A 17277-nucleotide genomic window follows, 5' to 3' on the forward strand; every position below is an offset into this window, starting at 1 on the left:
AATATGATATAGCAATATTCGTAAGTTCAAAAAAAGGGAACCGAGCAAAGAACTTCAAGTATACCTATAGATGCCCAGAGGGACATCTTGTCAAGCTCTGTATATGTTTACAAAGTGAGCCCTAGAGATTGGCTAAAATATGGAAGGAAAAGAAGAGAAGAGTCGTATAGGCGCACTTACAAAGTCAGAGTCATACAGGCAGCATGACAGAAGGTAGTAACAGTTACGAGATGGGAAAGATCTCAACCACAAGTCGTGGTATGAGAAAGAGAACTAAAGGGGGGAATACCCTAGACTTTGGATTTATTCAAAGAACAGTTGCCTACATGGCTAGAAGAATAATAAAGTATTCGCAAAAGCTATGGGTTATGAGAATTATAAGTGCATAAGTTAACATTCGATGACGAATGTTCCAAAGGGGGGAATGAAATTACACCCCATGTTTTCGTACGTAAAAAAAATGGTATAAGTAAATTGATATAAGGCCGGAAATGAAATGTTACATCCCGCATTTTCGTACGTTGAAGTTTTGTCGTAAGTTAATCAACATAAGCTCGGGAATGAGATTATTTTGAGGTTATAAGCATTATGCTATTTTAAACAGGGGATAAGTAAATTCGTGAAGGTGAGAGGGTAAGCAAATCATAGAAAATGAGTTTCATCAAAGCTTGGCAATTTGGGATAAAATACGGACAGAGCTAGAATACCGGTATTTATGGACTAGTGCCATTCAAGATACTACATGACCATGATAGTAAGATGTACAAGGCATGTTAAAAGTGAGTAGTATTTTAAGTAATTTGAGATAATTTTTAATTATGTGGGTGATTGGTTAATTATTGGATAATCGGCTATTACCCAATTAATTAAGGAATTATGCTGCATAAGGATTAAAGGGCATGAGGTGGCAGCCCCTCCATTCAAATTAAATTACTCATGATATAAAATGAAAGGTGGCCATCCAAGGTGTCATACAAATGACACTTACGTAAAGACTACTAAGACATTAAAAGTTTGGGATTGTGGTCTTCACTTGGCCTTAACATAATCAACAATCTTATAATCTTCTCCATACTACAAATATTACAAAATAGACATGACCCCAATCCAACAAGATCTCAACAAGATTTCATGGAACAGAAGAATTCCAACGAGATTTCTTAGCACTTTAGCAATGTGATATTTTCCGATTATAAAGGAGTACGGTGCGACCTTTTCGAAGAATATCTTACGGATATTTCCCTACTTCAGGTATGTTGAGGCTATCCCTTCTTTCTTTTTGGCATGATCTATTCGACACAAACGAAATGAGGAAATGCACAAATTCCATAAATGACTCTATTCATAGAGGTATTAGAGATGTCTATGTTATTGAATTCCCGTATGTCTTATTATTTTATCGTCTGTTCATGGGTCTCGGAAAATACGTAAGTTGATAAAGTTTATTTCATGATATTGATCAAAAGGTATAAGGGTCTTATGACAGTCTGCAAGATTTTATTGACGTACTTCTCATGCATTGCATTCATTTACATTGACCATTGACCAGACGGCGTTTTATATGCGTATACATGTATATTATATGTATATGGGATATGGAAAAAGGTTACGGCGTTATATACGCACCACCACTTGATCAGCTGGTATATGTTGATGATTTGCCCACAGTGGCCGAAATGATATGATGGGATTCCCTCAGAGGCTTGATGATGTTATGAACGCATATACCAATGCATGGTATGACATTTATATGCATATGCTAGACATTATAAAAATGAAATGATTCACAAAGCTATGCAGATGTACATGTCGAGTTTTTTACTCCATGTTTCTCTCATGTCTATTATTTACTGATTTTTATTCCTTACATACTCGGTACATTATTTATACTGACGTCCATTTTGCCTGGGGACGTTGTGTTTCATGCCCGCAGGTCCTGATAGACAGGTCAAGAGTCCTCCAAGTAGGCTATCAGCTCAGCGGAAGGTGTTGGTGCGCTCCATTTTATCCAGAGTTGCTTATGTGGTCAATATGATTAGGAGATGTACTGATTAGTATGGCGGGGCCCTGTCCCGACCTTTTATGACATTTATATACTCTTAGAGGCTGTAGAAATATGTCGTGTACGTGAAAGATTGTACGGCCTTGTCTGCCTATGTTTTGAGTTTATAAATGATCATGTTAGCCTATTAGGCCCGCATGTCACATGCATATGATGATGTAATAAGAAAGATACGTTACGTTGGTACTCGGTTGAGTAAGGTACCGGGTGCCCGTCGCGGCCCATCGGCTTGGGTCGTGACACTATGTTATAGCCAAATTCATTGCTTCAAGCAATCTGCATGGAGTTAATAGCTGGATAGGACAATGACAAATCCTCAATTTCATCTTGTCTAAGATGCTCCATTGTGTCATGAACTGCAAGTTAAGCGTTGCTCTATCCTGTTTAATGGTGTTGGACAAAGTTCATTGTTATATATGGTGGATAAGATAGACATAACCAAAACTCTGCCTAAATCTTGAAACTGTTGAGCCACATGCTTTCTATGGGAAACTATAGACTCTTTCTAATTGTGAATTTCTAGTTATCACACGCACTTGGTGCGCTTGACTTTCTTCAAAATTCTTTTTTAACCAAGTGTTCAAATGACACTGTTTGGGGTATTCTAACTCAGCAACGACGTACTAGCTGTTAATACATAATTAACTAAATCAAAGTGTTCCCTCTATGATATCTATGTTTTTTAGATGAGACGGTTTACACAATTCACCATAGTAGAGCAGGCAGAGGTCCAGGATTCGAGTCTTGCCGCCACTTATTAACAGTGGAGGTAGGAGAACCAGTTAACGAAAAGGCTAGGCTGCAGCTATACAAGCATCTCAAAATCTATCTCTAATGATTGCTATTTCATATCGTAGCTTCTGCTAAAGGAAGTGGTGATTCCTACCTTGAGACTAAAACTCCGGAAACTGACTTGCCAACAAACATTGTGGGAGAATACTCTTCACCATCATCAGAAAATATTGCTTATTAGCAACCTTGAAATAGGGTCAAGTTTGACTTCATCAAGCTCTAAAGTCAGGGGCCTTTGGCTTAATAAGAAGCATATAAACGATAGGGGCCTTTGGCTTAATAATTGGGTCCCCTAGCCCCTGGATTGGTGCCAAGCAAAATAAGAACAAACAATAGGGGGCTTTGGCTTAATAAGAAGCATATAAACGATATACTAAGCAAAAGCACGTAGACGAAGGGAGTGTCTTCTTTGAAAGGCTAGAAACTTATACGTATATATATATAGTGAGTGTACGTGTGGGGTGTAGGTATACCACTTACGAGAAAGAACCCCAAGTCAGTAAAGTAGTTAACCAAACAAAAGTAAGAAGTTCGTCAGTCCTTCCTCAGATGCCTCCCGTCCATTCTTCTTCATTTCATCATTTTGTTGTGTTGTTCTGTTCATAGTTCCCAAGCCCTTCTTAGAAAGACATATTCTCTCTCCTTATGTAATGAAAAATCGAATGCTGCTTGATTAAACAAACATTGTAAGAACCTTTCTAACTGACACGCCAGTCATAATTTCACCCACGTCTTTTTTCTTTTGAACAAGCCTTCTAACTCCAATTTGTTTTATTTGAGTTCATAATAACTGGCAGGTTTCATTAATGAAAAGAAAAGCTGAGGCCTGCCATCTGCTAGAATTGTGGTTTTTAATCGATTCCTTATCAATGGCCCACCCTTTCTTTGAACCTTGTCAATGATCGAATGTAAAGATATGAACTGAGTGCCATTTGATGAGTAACTAAGAACAAAGGAGTGGGATATGGAAAGAATGAAGTAATGAAAGGGGAAGTCATTGCTAGTAGTAACGACTTGTCACAATCCATTGGTTCATATAGAATCCATGTCCTAGTTGTATCAAAAAACATTATTTTCGCTAAGAGTATATAATAAAATAGAGTGAAAAGGTCCACCCCAAAACCAAGGGGGTACTAACTAAAAACTGAGTCATCTCCGAACCACATGAGATAGTTGCCCATCATACGGCTCACCAACTTCACTTGCCTCCATGGGAGTCTCGCTCCGGGCAGGTTCGGATCACTTACAATACACGGGCTCTACGAAGGAAGGGGTTGGGTTAGGAGCGTTTTCGATATGATTCTTTTCCTGTATTTGTTCGATGAGAAATGTGAGTCTGTTTTGTCCACTTTCTTCATCCCCCTCTATCAAAATGATCAAAAAGGAAGGCGAGTTTGCTTCTTATTCCCGTGTTTGATCTTTTTCATCTCTTCTTGGCTTGTTTTCACCTATGTTGAAGAAAGGTTTGGAACCTTGTAGAGAATTAAAAGTGGCCAAGGATCTTCCTCACAACAGTGCTTTTCGCCCCCCCCCCCCCTGAATAAGTAAGGCCCCGTTAGCCTGGGCGAAGATGGGGATAAATAGTAAGGATTGAAGCCCTCTTAGCTCTGCCAGGCACTGGACATGGGTTAGCTCTATAAATGTGTAGAGCCAAGTGAATTGTGGTGTAGTAGTAGGCACTTATAGACCTCTTCCTGGCTACTGGATCAGTCCAGTGCTTTTGGTACTACGGACCCTCTACCATCCATTGCAGCATTGCAGCAGAGCCGTTCCATGAGCCCGGGTGTGCGCTAAGCGCAGTTCTTTGAATCAAACATTGAATGAAATCGATTCTTTTATATATATAAAAATATAAATCGGATAGGATAGATGGATGGATCTATCATTCTATTCATATATGTTACTAATCAAAATGGATTTTTATAGTGTTGTAGCATAGCAAGAAGCCCCAAATCCTTGATTTGGCCAGGAAAGATTGCACTGTGTTGGGCCAAGGAAGTGAAGGGAATGAGCTCGGCTGCTTCTCCGCCACACTTATTTTTCTCCGTGCCCATTATGCATGCGCTTTGCGCACCAATGGCGCTTTGCTCTCCTCTTATTCTTCATTGGACGGTTCGGATGGACTTCATAGTTCTTTTCCAACTAAAATTGAAAGGGCTGTATCACATCGAGATGTCGATTCGTTTTCTGCCTTCAATGAGATGGGGAATTTGTAACCCTCTATTTAGACTTTTGGGCCCTTCATCTTTCTGAATCGAGACCCGGTCCACCTCGCGTCATTCCAACAACCGGCGGGGAGTACCTCAGTATACGATCGCGTGCAGTAACTAGGAGTCCTATTACACACAAGGCCAACTTCAATTCACCAAATGAAGGTTCATCTCGTGTAGTCATTGTGGACTCGTACAAGGATATTGAGTAGACGGTTGATGTAGCAGATTCGACACTAGCTTTTTAGCATGAATTCCCATACATGTAGCAACTGATTCAGTAATCTACGTGTCCGGTGCACGGAGAAGTACCTTCGGTCACACAAACATAGTTACTCGTGGCAACCTTCTGACAGCCCAATGACCTATAACGCTAGTCACTACTCCCACTGGGGCTAGGAAGTAAGCCCCACAACCCAGAGCGGTGAAGAACAAATAGAATTTGCTACAAAAGCCGGCTAATGGGGGTATTCCTGCATATGAGAACATAGTAATGGAGAAGGTAATAGCCAAAATAGGATTCTTTTTGGTAGAGCGCCCAAATTAGCTATATATTTGACACGGGTATTCCATAATGCTAAAACTATGACGAATGCATCTATCTTCATTGATGCATAAATAAAGATACCAATTAGTAGTGATTGAATTCCTTTTATGGTTCCACATGAGAAACCAGTACGAATATAAACTACATGTCCAATTGAACTATGAGCTAGAAGTCTTTTTACTTTCGTTTGTGCCATGGCGGCCAGTGCTCCCAAGATCATAGAAGCAATGTTGTAGAAAAAGAAAAATTGTTGCAATGTATCTCCATAAGAACCATAAATAGAAACACGTGAAATATTAGCAGAAATAGAGATTTTAGGCACAATAGAAAGGAATGTTGTAACCGGGATGGGTGAACCCTCATAGATATCAGGTGCCCACATATATATAGTCAAAAGATATATGGAGTCCGAAGGTTAGGGGGGTTTTATTCGAGGCTCGAGAGATGGAATATATAGGGCCCCACAACTTTTTAATTCGCCGCTGGGGAATTCACACGAAAGAGAACGAGGAATTCTCAACGAAAAAAGTGATCTCTGAACCGAACGTGAAAGTAGTTTTCCATCAGATGGCTTTTCCTGCAACTCTACTCTCGACTTGGATTATATATCCAAAAAGGTCCGCTCTCAACCATTCCACATGTTGCCTAGCAGAGACGTGGTTATCTGAAGTGGATTATCTCTTTTGTAGTAGATGCCGAACTTACTGTGCCCTATTGACTAAGATGGGGGCAGACACAGCAGCTACGTGGACCCCTTCCTTCTTGTTGTTGCCAGCGCTTTTTCTGGCCAAGCCAGAATTGTTTATTATAAAGGGCAGGGAAAGCCCGAAGGCAGCTATCTAAATAGGAAGGGCGGAATGAGGAGAGGGCCCGACAATCATACCAAGATAGTCAAAAAAATGTGTTCCCTTCAGATAAGACACACCGTAGGCCATCCTTGGCCTTCTTCATTTTCGATGAAAAAGAATTTTGATCTCCGAAAGAGTTTTCCTTCCCCAGCCGCACCTCCCTCCCTTAGTCGAGCCTTTCCTTTAATGGTTTGGGAAAGCATTCCATTATCTGAACTTGGTGAGCATTATTTCTAGCCTTAGTAAAATAAAGGGTGGGTTTGGCTTGAACATAGGATCAAACAGAATTTGAAATGTCCTAGCTATGCCATGCGTTCAATACAAAATCTGGAAAGCTACAGGGATGACAAAAGAGGGTGCTTTCCTATGTTGCACTGAAAAAAAGGACCTAAGAGACGAGCATCTTCTCTTAGGTTTCTTCCTCCCGCACCTGTCACCGCCCGGCCCGCATTAGAGGGGAAGATTAGCAAAGCGGGAAAAGAAAGAGTGAAGGGGAGCAACATCTTATTCTATTTGCGAGAACTTATAGATCGTATAAGCATTCAGAACGGGCTCCACGTTCATTTCGTTGGGAGAAATGATCCATTCCATTTGGGGCTTTGGGGAACTCAAAAATGAAGCCTTTTGACTTGAGAATCAATGATAGATAGACAAGAGATAGATAAACGATATATATATTTCTCACAAAAATATTGTGAGATAAAGAGCAAATGGATCATATCCCCTATATCGAACACTTATTCCTATCTATTGATAGAAAGATCTTCGTCAAATACCGGACTTTGCCTTTTTTTAGGAATTACTCATATCCAAAGCAGCTTTTCACAAGCACCCCACCCCATACAACTAGTTGGGGGGATGTTCGCCTTTTGAATCAAACAAAGTAAGTAGTAGGGGCTTCATAGCAACGTTCATTCTAAAGGAAAGCAAAGAACCAAGATTTAGTCAATAGGAGCCCTACTTCCCTCATTCCGACCTCATCACATCAATTCTAGGGCAAACCCTTTTCCTAGTCACCGGGCTGAGCGCACCTTTGGTACTCCAATAGGGCGAGCTATTTGATAGTGACTTCTTTCGTTTGGTAGGGCGACGAAAGGTTACTTCAATGACGGAAACAACCGGAAACTCGAGAGGGTCTCCTTTGGAGAAACATTTGCCGGTAACCAAAGCCTCACTCTGATTATGTCATGAGGTTGACTGAATCCAATCCATAAACCCGGAAATGAAAGGTTGTTCGTTTCCTTTCATCCAATAGGCATACGAACCACTTTGCCTTAGACTTTATTGTAACAAAGCAAAGAAAGAGGCGGAATGGAGAAAGGAAAGGGACAAGGGCGGTCTTGCTTAGCGCGAAGGCTGCTGGTTCGGGGGTAGAGTACAATATTAAAGGTCCTCGGACTTGCAAAAGGATTTTCTTTTGGGCAGTTTTTCACTGTTGGATCTCACCAATACAACCCCCTATAGTTTTCGTTACTGAGATATCTTTTTTTTTCACTGTTCCCAGGGATTTTTTGGGGAATTTGCCCCCATGCTACAAACAGTAAAATCTGAACTGAACCCTGTCACTCTTCTTTCATTCCTCACGAGCAAGAAGCACACAAGCAGCGTGCGTTGCGTGATTCTACTGTGTTTTTTTACACTTGACTGGGTGGACAGTTGACCAGAAGATAACTTCGATTAGCCCGTCCAGCAGGCGGGCGGAGTGCTTATCTTGTGTCACAACACTACAGAGCGAGTTGCTCTTCTAGGCGGGTAGCTGTGTGACAACACTACAGAGAAAGCGGCGCTTTCGTGTAACATGCTATGGTCTCAACGCCCTTACGAGGTAGTGATGAGTTTCACGCGCTCTAAGCCCGGCCCGCGCGCGGTTAGGAAGATTGGCCGCAATCTGAGCGGTACCACCCACCCTACCCTACCACCTATAGGCGGCCGTCCTACAGCCGCCCGAAAAGGAACTGCAGTGATCTTGAATAGGGATCTTACAGAGATAAATAGAATCCCCATAACTAGATCGAGCACCAGTGATTTCGTATCCGGTCAAAATCTTGGCTAATTGATCAAAGTGGGTAACTCCAGTAGACCCATAGATAAATGTGAACCCCCCTCGTTACCATAGGTGTGACTCTCACCGCATATGACTCGCACAAAGACTCCTAAATCCATCTTGAGCCCTTTGTTCCACCTCTCCTCTCCAATCCTCGATCAAACATGTGTTCCCCAGGCACTATGAAATGGGGGTCTTTCCTTTGCCTATCATATGTATCGGCTTGGCTTCGTCCCTAACCAAGGAGGCGTTCTGGCAGACACATGCGAGTAGGAAGGCCGACGACTACATAAGCTAAAAGACTACGACTACAAGACAGGCCGGAAGCGACTCGCTTATATTTTCGTTAGGATTTGGATATAGATGGGAAATCTATAGATCGTAGTAGTTTTCCAACCTCTCCAACTAACATACGATATAATTTCACTTCACGGCACGGCAAAAAAAAAAGAGCTTCACTCGGTTGTCCTTCCTACGCTGACGAATGCCTCTTTTCTCTTTTCTGATGTCTACAACAAATAAGTGGGTGAGACAAGATTCGAACCTAAGTAGAAAAATTTCAACAAATTTATAGTCTACCTCTTTTGACCACTCGGCCACTCTCCCCTTCCCGGGCTGAGGCCCCCCTTAATGGGTTCTAATTCTAAGAAGGGGGGCGGCGCCCTGAATGAATCAAAAAGCTTATTGATTTAATTGAAGGGAACTAAGACGATTAGCTTAGCTAGCGTTCCGGGAGAATCTAGTAATTTAGTCAGTTGATAACTATCTTAGTAAATCAAGGGGTAAGGCTTCTACGAAAGCTTCCTCCTCATATAGTCGCCGTCCTTCCCCAGCCCCCCCTCGCCGCTTCTGGCAAAGCTACAAGTTTATGAGCAAGTGAATGAAGGAGCCATGTTCCTAAATGAAAATGACTCTCTTTGTTTTCTTTTCTTCCCCTATCCCTTTAAAGCCCTTGTATATGTTGGGCAGTAGCGCTTTACTAATATAATAAAAAGTCAGGCTTTTCTGCTGAGCGAAGCTGCGAGCGTACTTAAATATTACTTACTCTTACCAAGCCTAATCTACAAAAATAGGGCTACAACAAGCAAAACAAGCTTTCCCCCTTTATTTGTTGTGGGTCGCGCCTCACCGCAGGCACTAAATGAATGAAATATGTGGAGATCCTTCTCCCCCCTTGCTAATTACCAAGAACTTCGTTGCCACTAGTAAATTAGACCATCCCCGCAAAAATGAACTCGGAGCCTAAAGAGAAGAGAGTACAGTCTACAAGAAGCTGGCAGAGCTTTATCCATTGGGCCACATCCATCTATCCTAAACAGTAACCCTTTTCATGTTCGTTCTTCTGGCTAATGAAGATACTACTCCAGTCTTTCCAGTTGATCCTTCTTATGCCTAAGAATGGAACGAACCAAGTTAACCTATACGAGAGTGAGGAAAATAAACCAATAATCAACTTACCGCATTTGATGTCCCATGATTCTGCTAGTTTAGAAACAAAGGAGAAGGACAGAGGTCGCTAGGTTAGAAAAGCTATAACTAAAAAATCTCCCCAAGTAGGATTTGAACCTACGATGAATAGGTTATCAGCCGACAACTCTACCACTGAGTTGCTGAGGAACAATGAACTTTATGTTGGAAGATGACTCTCGTTCTTTGGACCAACCTATGACCGAATAAAAATGAGTCTGTCACTCTTTTTCACATACATCAGGAGAAAAAGTTACGATATCAAGCCCCTCCCCAGCCGTAGAGACTCCAGGACAAGGAGGCAGCGATCAACCATCCATTCTCGAGATTCATGCTGATCAATAGATCTCCGCTTCCTGCCAGTTTGCTAAGTAGACTCACTCTACCGAGGGGCAACAAAGGCTGGAACTCTTCCTACCAAAAACAAGGGACCTACTTCTCATCCTAGGAGTTAGAAGGTATGAAAGAGTCCCCTCTCTATCTGTCTCTCTGAGTTTCTACTACTAAGTAGCAGTTCAGCTACTCAATCATAGAATCGATTCCGATCAAGCTGAAAAAAGTCAGCCCTATATATGTTATTAGTAGAGCGCTAACACCCTATCTATAGTAAGGGGGTCTTTCTTGCTCGTTAGCGCTGTTTTTTGATTGCAGCTAGGGCGCCCCTTTTCTTTCTCAAAGTCAACTTTCTCGCTTGTTAGTCAAGCTTTGAAGTCCCTACTTTATTTAGATTTATGGGATATTTGAAGAAGCGCAGGTTTTCCACCCTATACCTATACAAGGGGCTGGTCTCGATCTCGCTTGGTGGTACCCCTCTCGATGATTGTTGACTCAACATTGATTTCGTGCTTGAGTTGGAGGGCTCTCCCTCCATCCATCGAGTCAAGTAATTCGCTATCAAAAATTGATCTGCCGCCTATCTCATGCCATGTTTCTTCTTTCTCCGAATTGGTTCCTAGTGTCAGTCAATCAAGATTCTCTATCAAGGGATGGAAGAGCCTTGACTTTAGGTTAGGCTGGTCTCATCATTCACTCAATTCCCTCATTCATCGATTGATCACACGAGTATGCATACAGTCAGCACATAGCGAATGAAAAAAGCATTCATCCTGGATTCTCTTCCTCAAGAAAAATGTCTATCAATTGATCCCTATTCATTCGGTCAAAGTGTCCACTTTTCATGCACCTCTACTAAGAGATGCACCATGTTGATAGGAATCGGCAAAGACCTTCTTGTACATGTCCTCGAGGGAAGTATTCATGGCAATCATCACTACATTCTCCCGAGGGCATGGTATGGCTTTGTTCTTGGTCTTGTTTAATAGATGTCGAGTGCCGCTTTTCCCTGTCCGAGAATCTCCATCTGCTCTAAGTGGGCGAGAGCGAGAATCCTCATGTCAGCTTGCTTGTTCATAAGACTGTCTCTTTACCCCTTGCATCTTCATCTTTTCGAAAGCCCAAACCATTCTTCTAGATCTGCATTAGTCCTATTTCAGGTGCAAAGCCTCTTCAATAAAGACCTCTTTTATTTCTTTATCCCCCAATTTCTCATTTTGTTGATTGAAAGAGAATAAGCATTATCCATCGAGTAAAGAGAGGGTTTTCGGTCGGTTCCCATTTGCCTCACCCCCCCCCCCCATATTCCATTAGTGGGTAGGGTGGTCAACTTAGAGGGCGCCTGCCTCCTCTTCAGATGTGTCCTCGACAACCTGGCAGTTGATTGGCCTCTGCTTTTGGGGGCAGGAGTGCTTGGTCGCTAGGGTTTCCTTTTCCTCAACCAATTTGGTTGTGTTACCCCTGAGATATGTCTAACATTTTGTTATGAGTTGGCTGGATTGAAGGTCAGATAGTTTTGAGTTCAAGTGGGACAACAACTTTGATGGACCATAACATAAAAAGCTCCTTCTCATCTTACATTTCTTTGGTTTGGAAGTTCCAGAATGTTGTATGTGGATTTCTATAACAAAGGAAAGCCTCATACCCTAATACTATGCCATTTGATTGAAACACAATCCGTGCTGCTCACCACCCCTCGAGGCCAAGGACGGGGTCGAACCGTCATTCCAGGATTTGCAGTCTGATACATTTCCATTATTTTACCTAGCCAAACCCGCCACCTCATGTGACAAAGTCAAACAATTGTTCTTCCTTCTCCGCTCTTTCATTTTCTATATATGTGGCGGCGGTAGAGAAGAGGGGACAACTTCTTTCTCCTTTGCCTGGCTTAATATTCCTTTCCTAATTGTAAAGTAGCAGGCCACTCTACTACTGGTACAGAGGCCAGATAGAAGGTTGCTCAACCAGCCCAGCAGATCCATTATTTATGCGGCAGTGCAATGCAGCTGAAAAAGGGAAACCCCTTTTTATTATTAAGGTATTGGTTGGTTGGGGAAAACTTCTAAGCTAGGGTTCCAAAAATCATACCTTATATTATAGAACAGTTTGAGAAAGAGGTACCCCTACTATACCCCTAAACTACAAGCTAGAGCGCAGCGTATGAAAAGCCGTTGTTGCTTGCTTATGGCAGGCTCGAAAGTCTCCCTTTCGCCTCTTCTCCCTGTCTCAAATCTGATTGATTAGCTTCTTCTTTCGCGCAAGCTACGGTCTAACGACCCCCTCATTGTGTTGCATTATGAGATCTTCTTCTTCAGTCTACATTTTTTCGATAGCTGGGAACTGATGTTGATTTCTGATTTAAATGTCAGCGTAAGGTTTTGGGAAGCCCTTCTGATTAGTTCAGCTATCACTGCTGGAAACCCCAATGGTTGTTTGGCTGCGTACTCCCCTCTGCCTATCTCACACTCCCAAAGAAAATTTTTCTTTCTTCTATCATCTGCCTTTCCTTTATCTTCCTTTCTATCCATAGGTCGGCTTCGCGTGGATAGATCTTTGCCGGGGGAGATTTGTGCAGCTTGAGGTATGCCCTTCCGATGAGTTGTTCCTTTATCTGTCATTTCCATCAAGTGCCCGCACTGTGTCAGAAAATTGTCGTCTTCGATCTCTCTTTGCAACGCATTTTAAGGGCTATGACTTTCTATCGACATCTTTCTTTTATTTAAGTCATTGATCTCATATCTATAAAGGATGTACTTGCCCTCTTCCCCATCCATTACCGCTCATCCACCGCTTTTTATGTTGAAATCATGTCGTTGTCTTTCCAGGCTGTCTTTTGCGTGCTATTACTTACGGCATGAGAAAGAATCTCCACTTGGATTCAATTCAAATCTCTAGTTCTTGTTTAGAATTCTCGTATATAAAGTTTGAACGAGAGCTTTGATGCAATTCAAATTGACAGCATAATAAATGTCTGGAGGACAGAACAAAATCTTGTATTCCCGGGTTTCCTTTGCCAATAGACCAATCAATGGTGCTCTATCGAAAACAAGATTCAGTCGCTATAAGCCAAGCCCATGGCGGAGCACTCCTAAGGCTTGGTGATCTAGATTTAGTGACTGGGGTAGACTTCTATTCTATACATGTCTCCTTCTGTTACTATTATATAACCTCCTTGAAGCAAGGAAGGGAAGGAGGAGGAGAAGCACAAATAATTAGGGAAAGTGGAGTAATTGTGAAGACTAGCGTAGAAGTTACAAACTTTTGTTTTATGGAAGCTGAGACCTCTCTTGTGATGTGGTCTTAGACTGGTTAATCATGACGGACCAGTATTTCAAACTTAAAGAGACTTCAGACCCGGAGCGGGTACATTTCATTACCACGAAGTTGAAGAAAACAAAAAGGTAGGTTTATGGTGAGCACGTGTACGACAGAAGAGGGTGCCGGAGGAGAAGCGCTACGAAGAATACGAAGTTCTGAAGTTTAAGGATTAATTTCTACCAGGTGATGTCGAATCAGAATTCATAAATAAGTTTAAGAATCTGAAACAAGGTTTTTAAAACATTTTTATGAGAAAGTACATGAGGGAGTTTAACATATTGTCTCTACAATATAGAGTGAATGAGGAAGACAAAATGCAATATTCGAGCTGACTTTTTGAATCGCATTTGTCTTTTCTGGACAACATAGAAGGAGCATACTGTATTTCTTTGAGGGTTGAAGGATCTTCTGCTTGAGCCCAAAACAGAAAGCGAATGAAAGAGGCGAAGGTAAGGGTCAAAATACACTGTGGAGAAGAGCTTACTTATGAGCAAAAAGGGAGGATGAAGTCGTAAGAGATTCGGTAGAGGAGATAGAGCTAATAAAGATGACCAGCAGAAGCCTCAACAGAGGAAATATTCCGCACGAGATAACAAGGGACGTTAAGGAGGACGTGGTAGAGGTGATAACCTTCATGTGTGCCAAATATATGGCGATTGACATTGAATTCCCTCTTCTTGTTTTAATATGAATTGACTCCGCTTTGGTCACTAGCTCCGTAGGTCCCTAAGACACTTCTCTCGTCACTAGTCACTGTGGCTGAAGGTTAGCAAGCTTGCTCCCAGGTCAGCTCCATCTCCTCTTTACTTTGTCTTTGTCTACTGTTCATTCTTGACGTTCTTTCCGAACTCGTTAACACCGGAACACCCGCCATGAAGGTCACTCAAAGTAACCTACTCGAGCTTCGCCCTTTGTATTGTATCGCCTGCAAAGAGGTTTGCTAGCCTTTTTCTTCCCCTGCACCTTAAAGTTGCCATAGTTCCCTTTTTTTTTTAAAAAGACCTAAGCCTGAAGTCAAGGCTTCTATGCTGCTCGATCTTTCTTGACGAAGAGAATGGCATACTTAGGTATCAGGATGAGATCCTGAAAGAGTAACCGCAATATCAGAAGAAGTTCTTCCTTGATTCCTTTGACCTAAAACTGCTACTTGTATTTCCTTTACTACTTTTTCTCTCTCCTCATTTGCTTCTCGAGCCAACAAAGTTTTTGCTTGTCTTTCCTTGCTACTTTTAATCAATCGGAAAAAGGAGGATTAAGCAGGGCCTGGGAAATAAGACAACACTTGATGGGAATTAACGAGTAGTAAGGAATGATAAAGAGTGAAATTCAGTCACCCTCTCCGCTTTCTTTTCTTGAGAAGAATGCTCTGGTCTGGCATAAATGCTACTAGGTCATCTATGATTTGCATCTGCAAAAATAAAGGACAGAAGATTGGAAAACTAAAAAGAAAGCTAGGGCATCCGATGGATGAAGCCTTCTTTTGTAATGTCAAGCTGAAAAAGAGGGGGATAGCATTAGAGAGTCGGGAACTTTCACTACAACCGAAGAGGCTCACACCTTACATGAAACTAAGCTATCAACAAAAACAACAGTGGTTGATTTCTTTGCAATAGAGTATGCAACTGAAATAGAGATTCGCTTGAAAAGAGAGCAGTACTACAAGAAATATGTAAGACAGAAATAAGTCAATTGTTGCCATTCCGGAAATCGGGGCTTAGAAGTCTTTTGACTGGGAGATATAGCTCCTCAGCGCATACATACAGAGATCATGTGATTTGAACTGTACTAGAGATGGGAAGAACCAGAGGAAGACTCCATAGCTAATAGAACCAAGGACAAAGTCTGGACTGATGAGAAAGTGAAAAGTGATCTGCACTATAGATTCTCCCATTCCATTCCTTATTGTAGCTTTTAGTGCTTAGATAAGTTTGATTGTTTTGTAGCACGGGGCCATAGACAGTGCTTTTTCCCACAGTAGGGTAGGGAGAGATTCTTTCTCTTTACTAGAGCCAAGACTGTATGAGGAGAGAAAGATTTAAGTTGACTCAAGTGGAAATAATCAGACTGTTTCCATACCTCATCTCAGGTTACCCCTTAGTGCAGATATGGGGCACTTTGTCATTAGTGGTTCGTTTAGCAAGCAGTCTTATTGCTTGAAAGCACACACAACACACAATAGTAGAGTTCGAGCGTGAAAGCAGTGTACTCATGCCCTTGAGATAAGGTATGCTTTTAGTGACTTGTCTAACTATAAGAGCAGGAGCACCAGGCACTTACTTTCTTTAAGATGCTAACTTCCACAACAGCTAAGAATTATCTCAGGTTTTCCGTTAGTGCGCTCCAGAAAGAAGGAACAAAGGTGAAAAAGCTCAAGTGGTTTTCCCTTTACTAATGTCAGGACAAGGGAGATAACTGCATAACCTAGGGAATACAACTCCATAAGAGCGAGACAGTACGGGAATAGAAAGAATCACACGATTTCCTATTGTCATAGAAGCAACAATAGGATAGGAGTGCACAGGTTCACAATTGGAGTCTTCTCTAACTAGAAGAGCTGCGCCTAAGACTCTGAAGCGAAGGGAGGTGGTCCCGAGCGTTGCCTATATGGCTATATAGCGTCAGCGTTGTTTGCAAGTCACGTCAGTGTAGGCGCAACACAGCGTCATGGTAGCATTAGCTATGCTCGACTAACAGGATGAGTCGTGTGATTGACCTGACATTTTATTGAGATGAACTTCGAGCTGCTGAACTGACAACGTATTTTTCTGCTTGTTTTGGAAGCTTGAAATGACAGACAAGTTGTGAGTATGAGACGCCCTTGCTACCGAGCTTCTTGTCTTCCATCGTTCTTTATTGTGGGGTCCGTGCAACAAGAACAAGAGTACTTCCTCTTTCCTTTTCTTTGCCACTATGAGACCGTAAATCAATGCTTTCGCGCGAAGTCATTGTCACTGTGGAAAACTGGTTCTTTCCTATAGTTGATCAACGCTGCTTGAACTTTCAAACCTGGTTATGTCTTGGAATCGGGTTAGGAGCAGCTATTGAATCTGGTGATGGCGGTGTGATAATGCCAGTCCAAAGGGAAAGAAAGGGTAAGAATTTGGTCAGCCAATTATTGCAGTTTCACATTCCGCAGATCATCCAACCCTTCTTCTTGTGCCTTTTAGAGGGCTTTCGGATAGTTTGGTACCGGCTATCGGTAAAGGAAGCATATGCCTCTAACTCAGTTCATTCCCTATATGATAATGGAAGGTACGCCGGTACCCTTTTTTTGGTTCAACCAAGGTAGGCTCGTGACCGGGTTCACTCATGAAAGGAAGGTTCTAGCGGTAAACTAAAGAAAATCTTCCCTTCTTCCTTCCTTAGGGTACATCCCCTATCGCCTTTCATTCGGAAAAGGAATTATCTGCACCTGCTTCAGTTAGCCGTGAAGTACGATGATACCCCCGATTTTCTATAAATCGTCACAATAAAGTGTGATAACCTTAAATTCTCTCTGTACAAGGGGGTATGATCCCAATAAATATAGGATGGATTGTCAGTAATTTTTTACGAAGAAGCGGGCATACCATAAATGGATTGTAAGGAATGCTAGATGGAGCAAGGATGCATAGTAGGCTTAAAACACGACACAAGTTAGACGCACTGAGGCCGAG

General features: G+C 42.0%; 1 pseudogene; it reads right to left on the minus strand.

Moving 5' to 3' along the window:
* The window catches only part of LOC107792421 (NADH-ubiquinone oxidoreductase chain 2-like), a 29484-nt pseudogene extending 16563 nt beyond the window's left edge, over window positions 1-12921 (minus strand).
* Between the last annotated feature and the right edge of the window lie 4356 nt (window positions 12922-17277).

Source organism: Nicotiana tabacum, chromosome 19 (genome assembly GCF_000715075.1).
Source record: "Nicotiana tabacum cultivar K326 chromosome 19, ASM71507v2, whole genome shotgun sequence".
NCBI classification, from domain to species: domain Eukaryota; kingdom Viridiplantae; phylum Streptophyta; class Magnoliopsida; order Solanales; family Solanaceae; genus Nicotiana; species Nicotiana tabacum.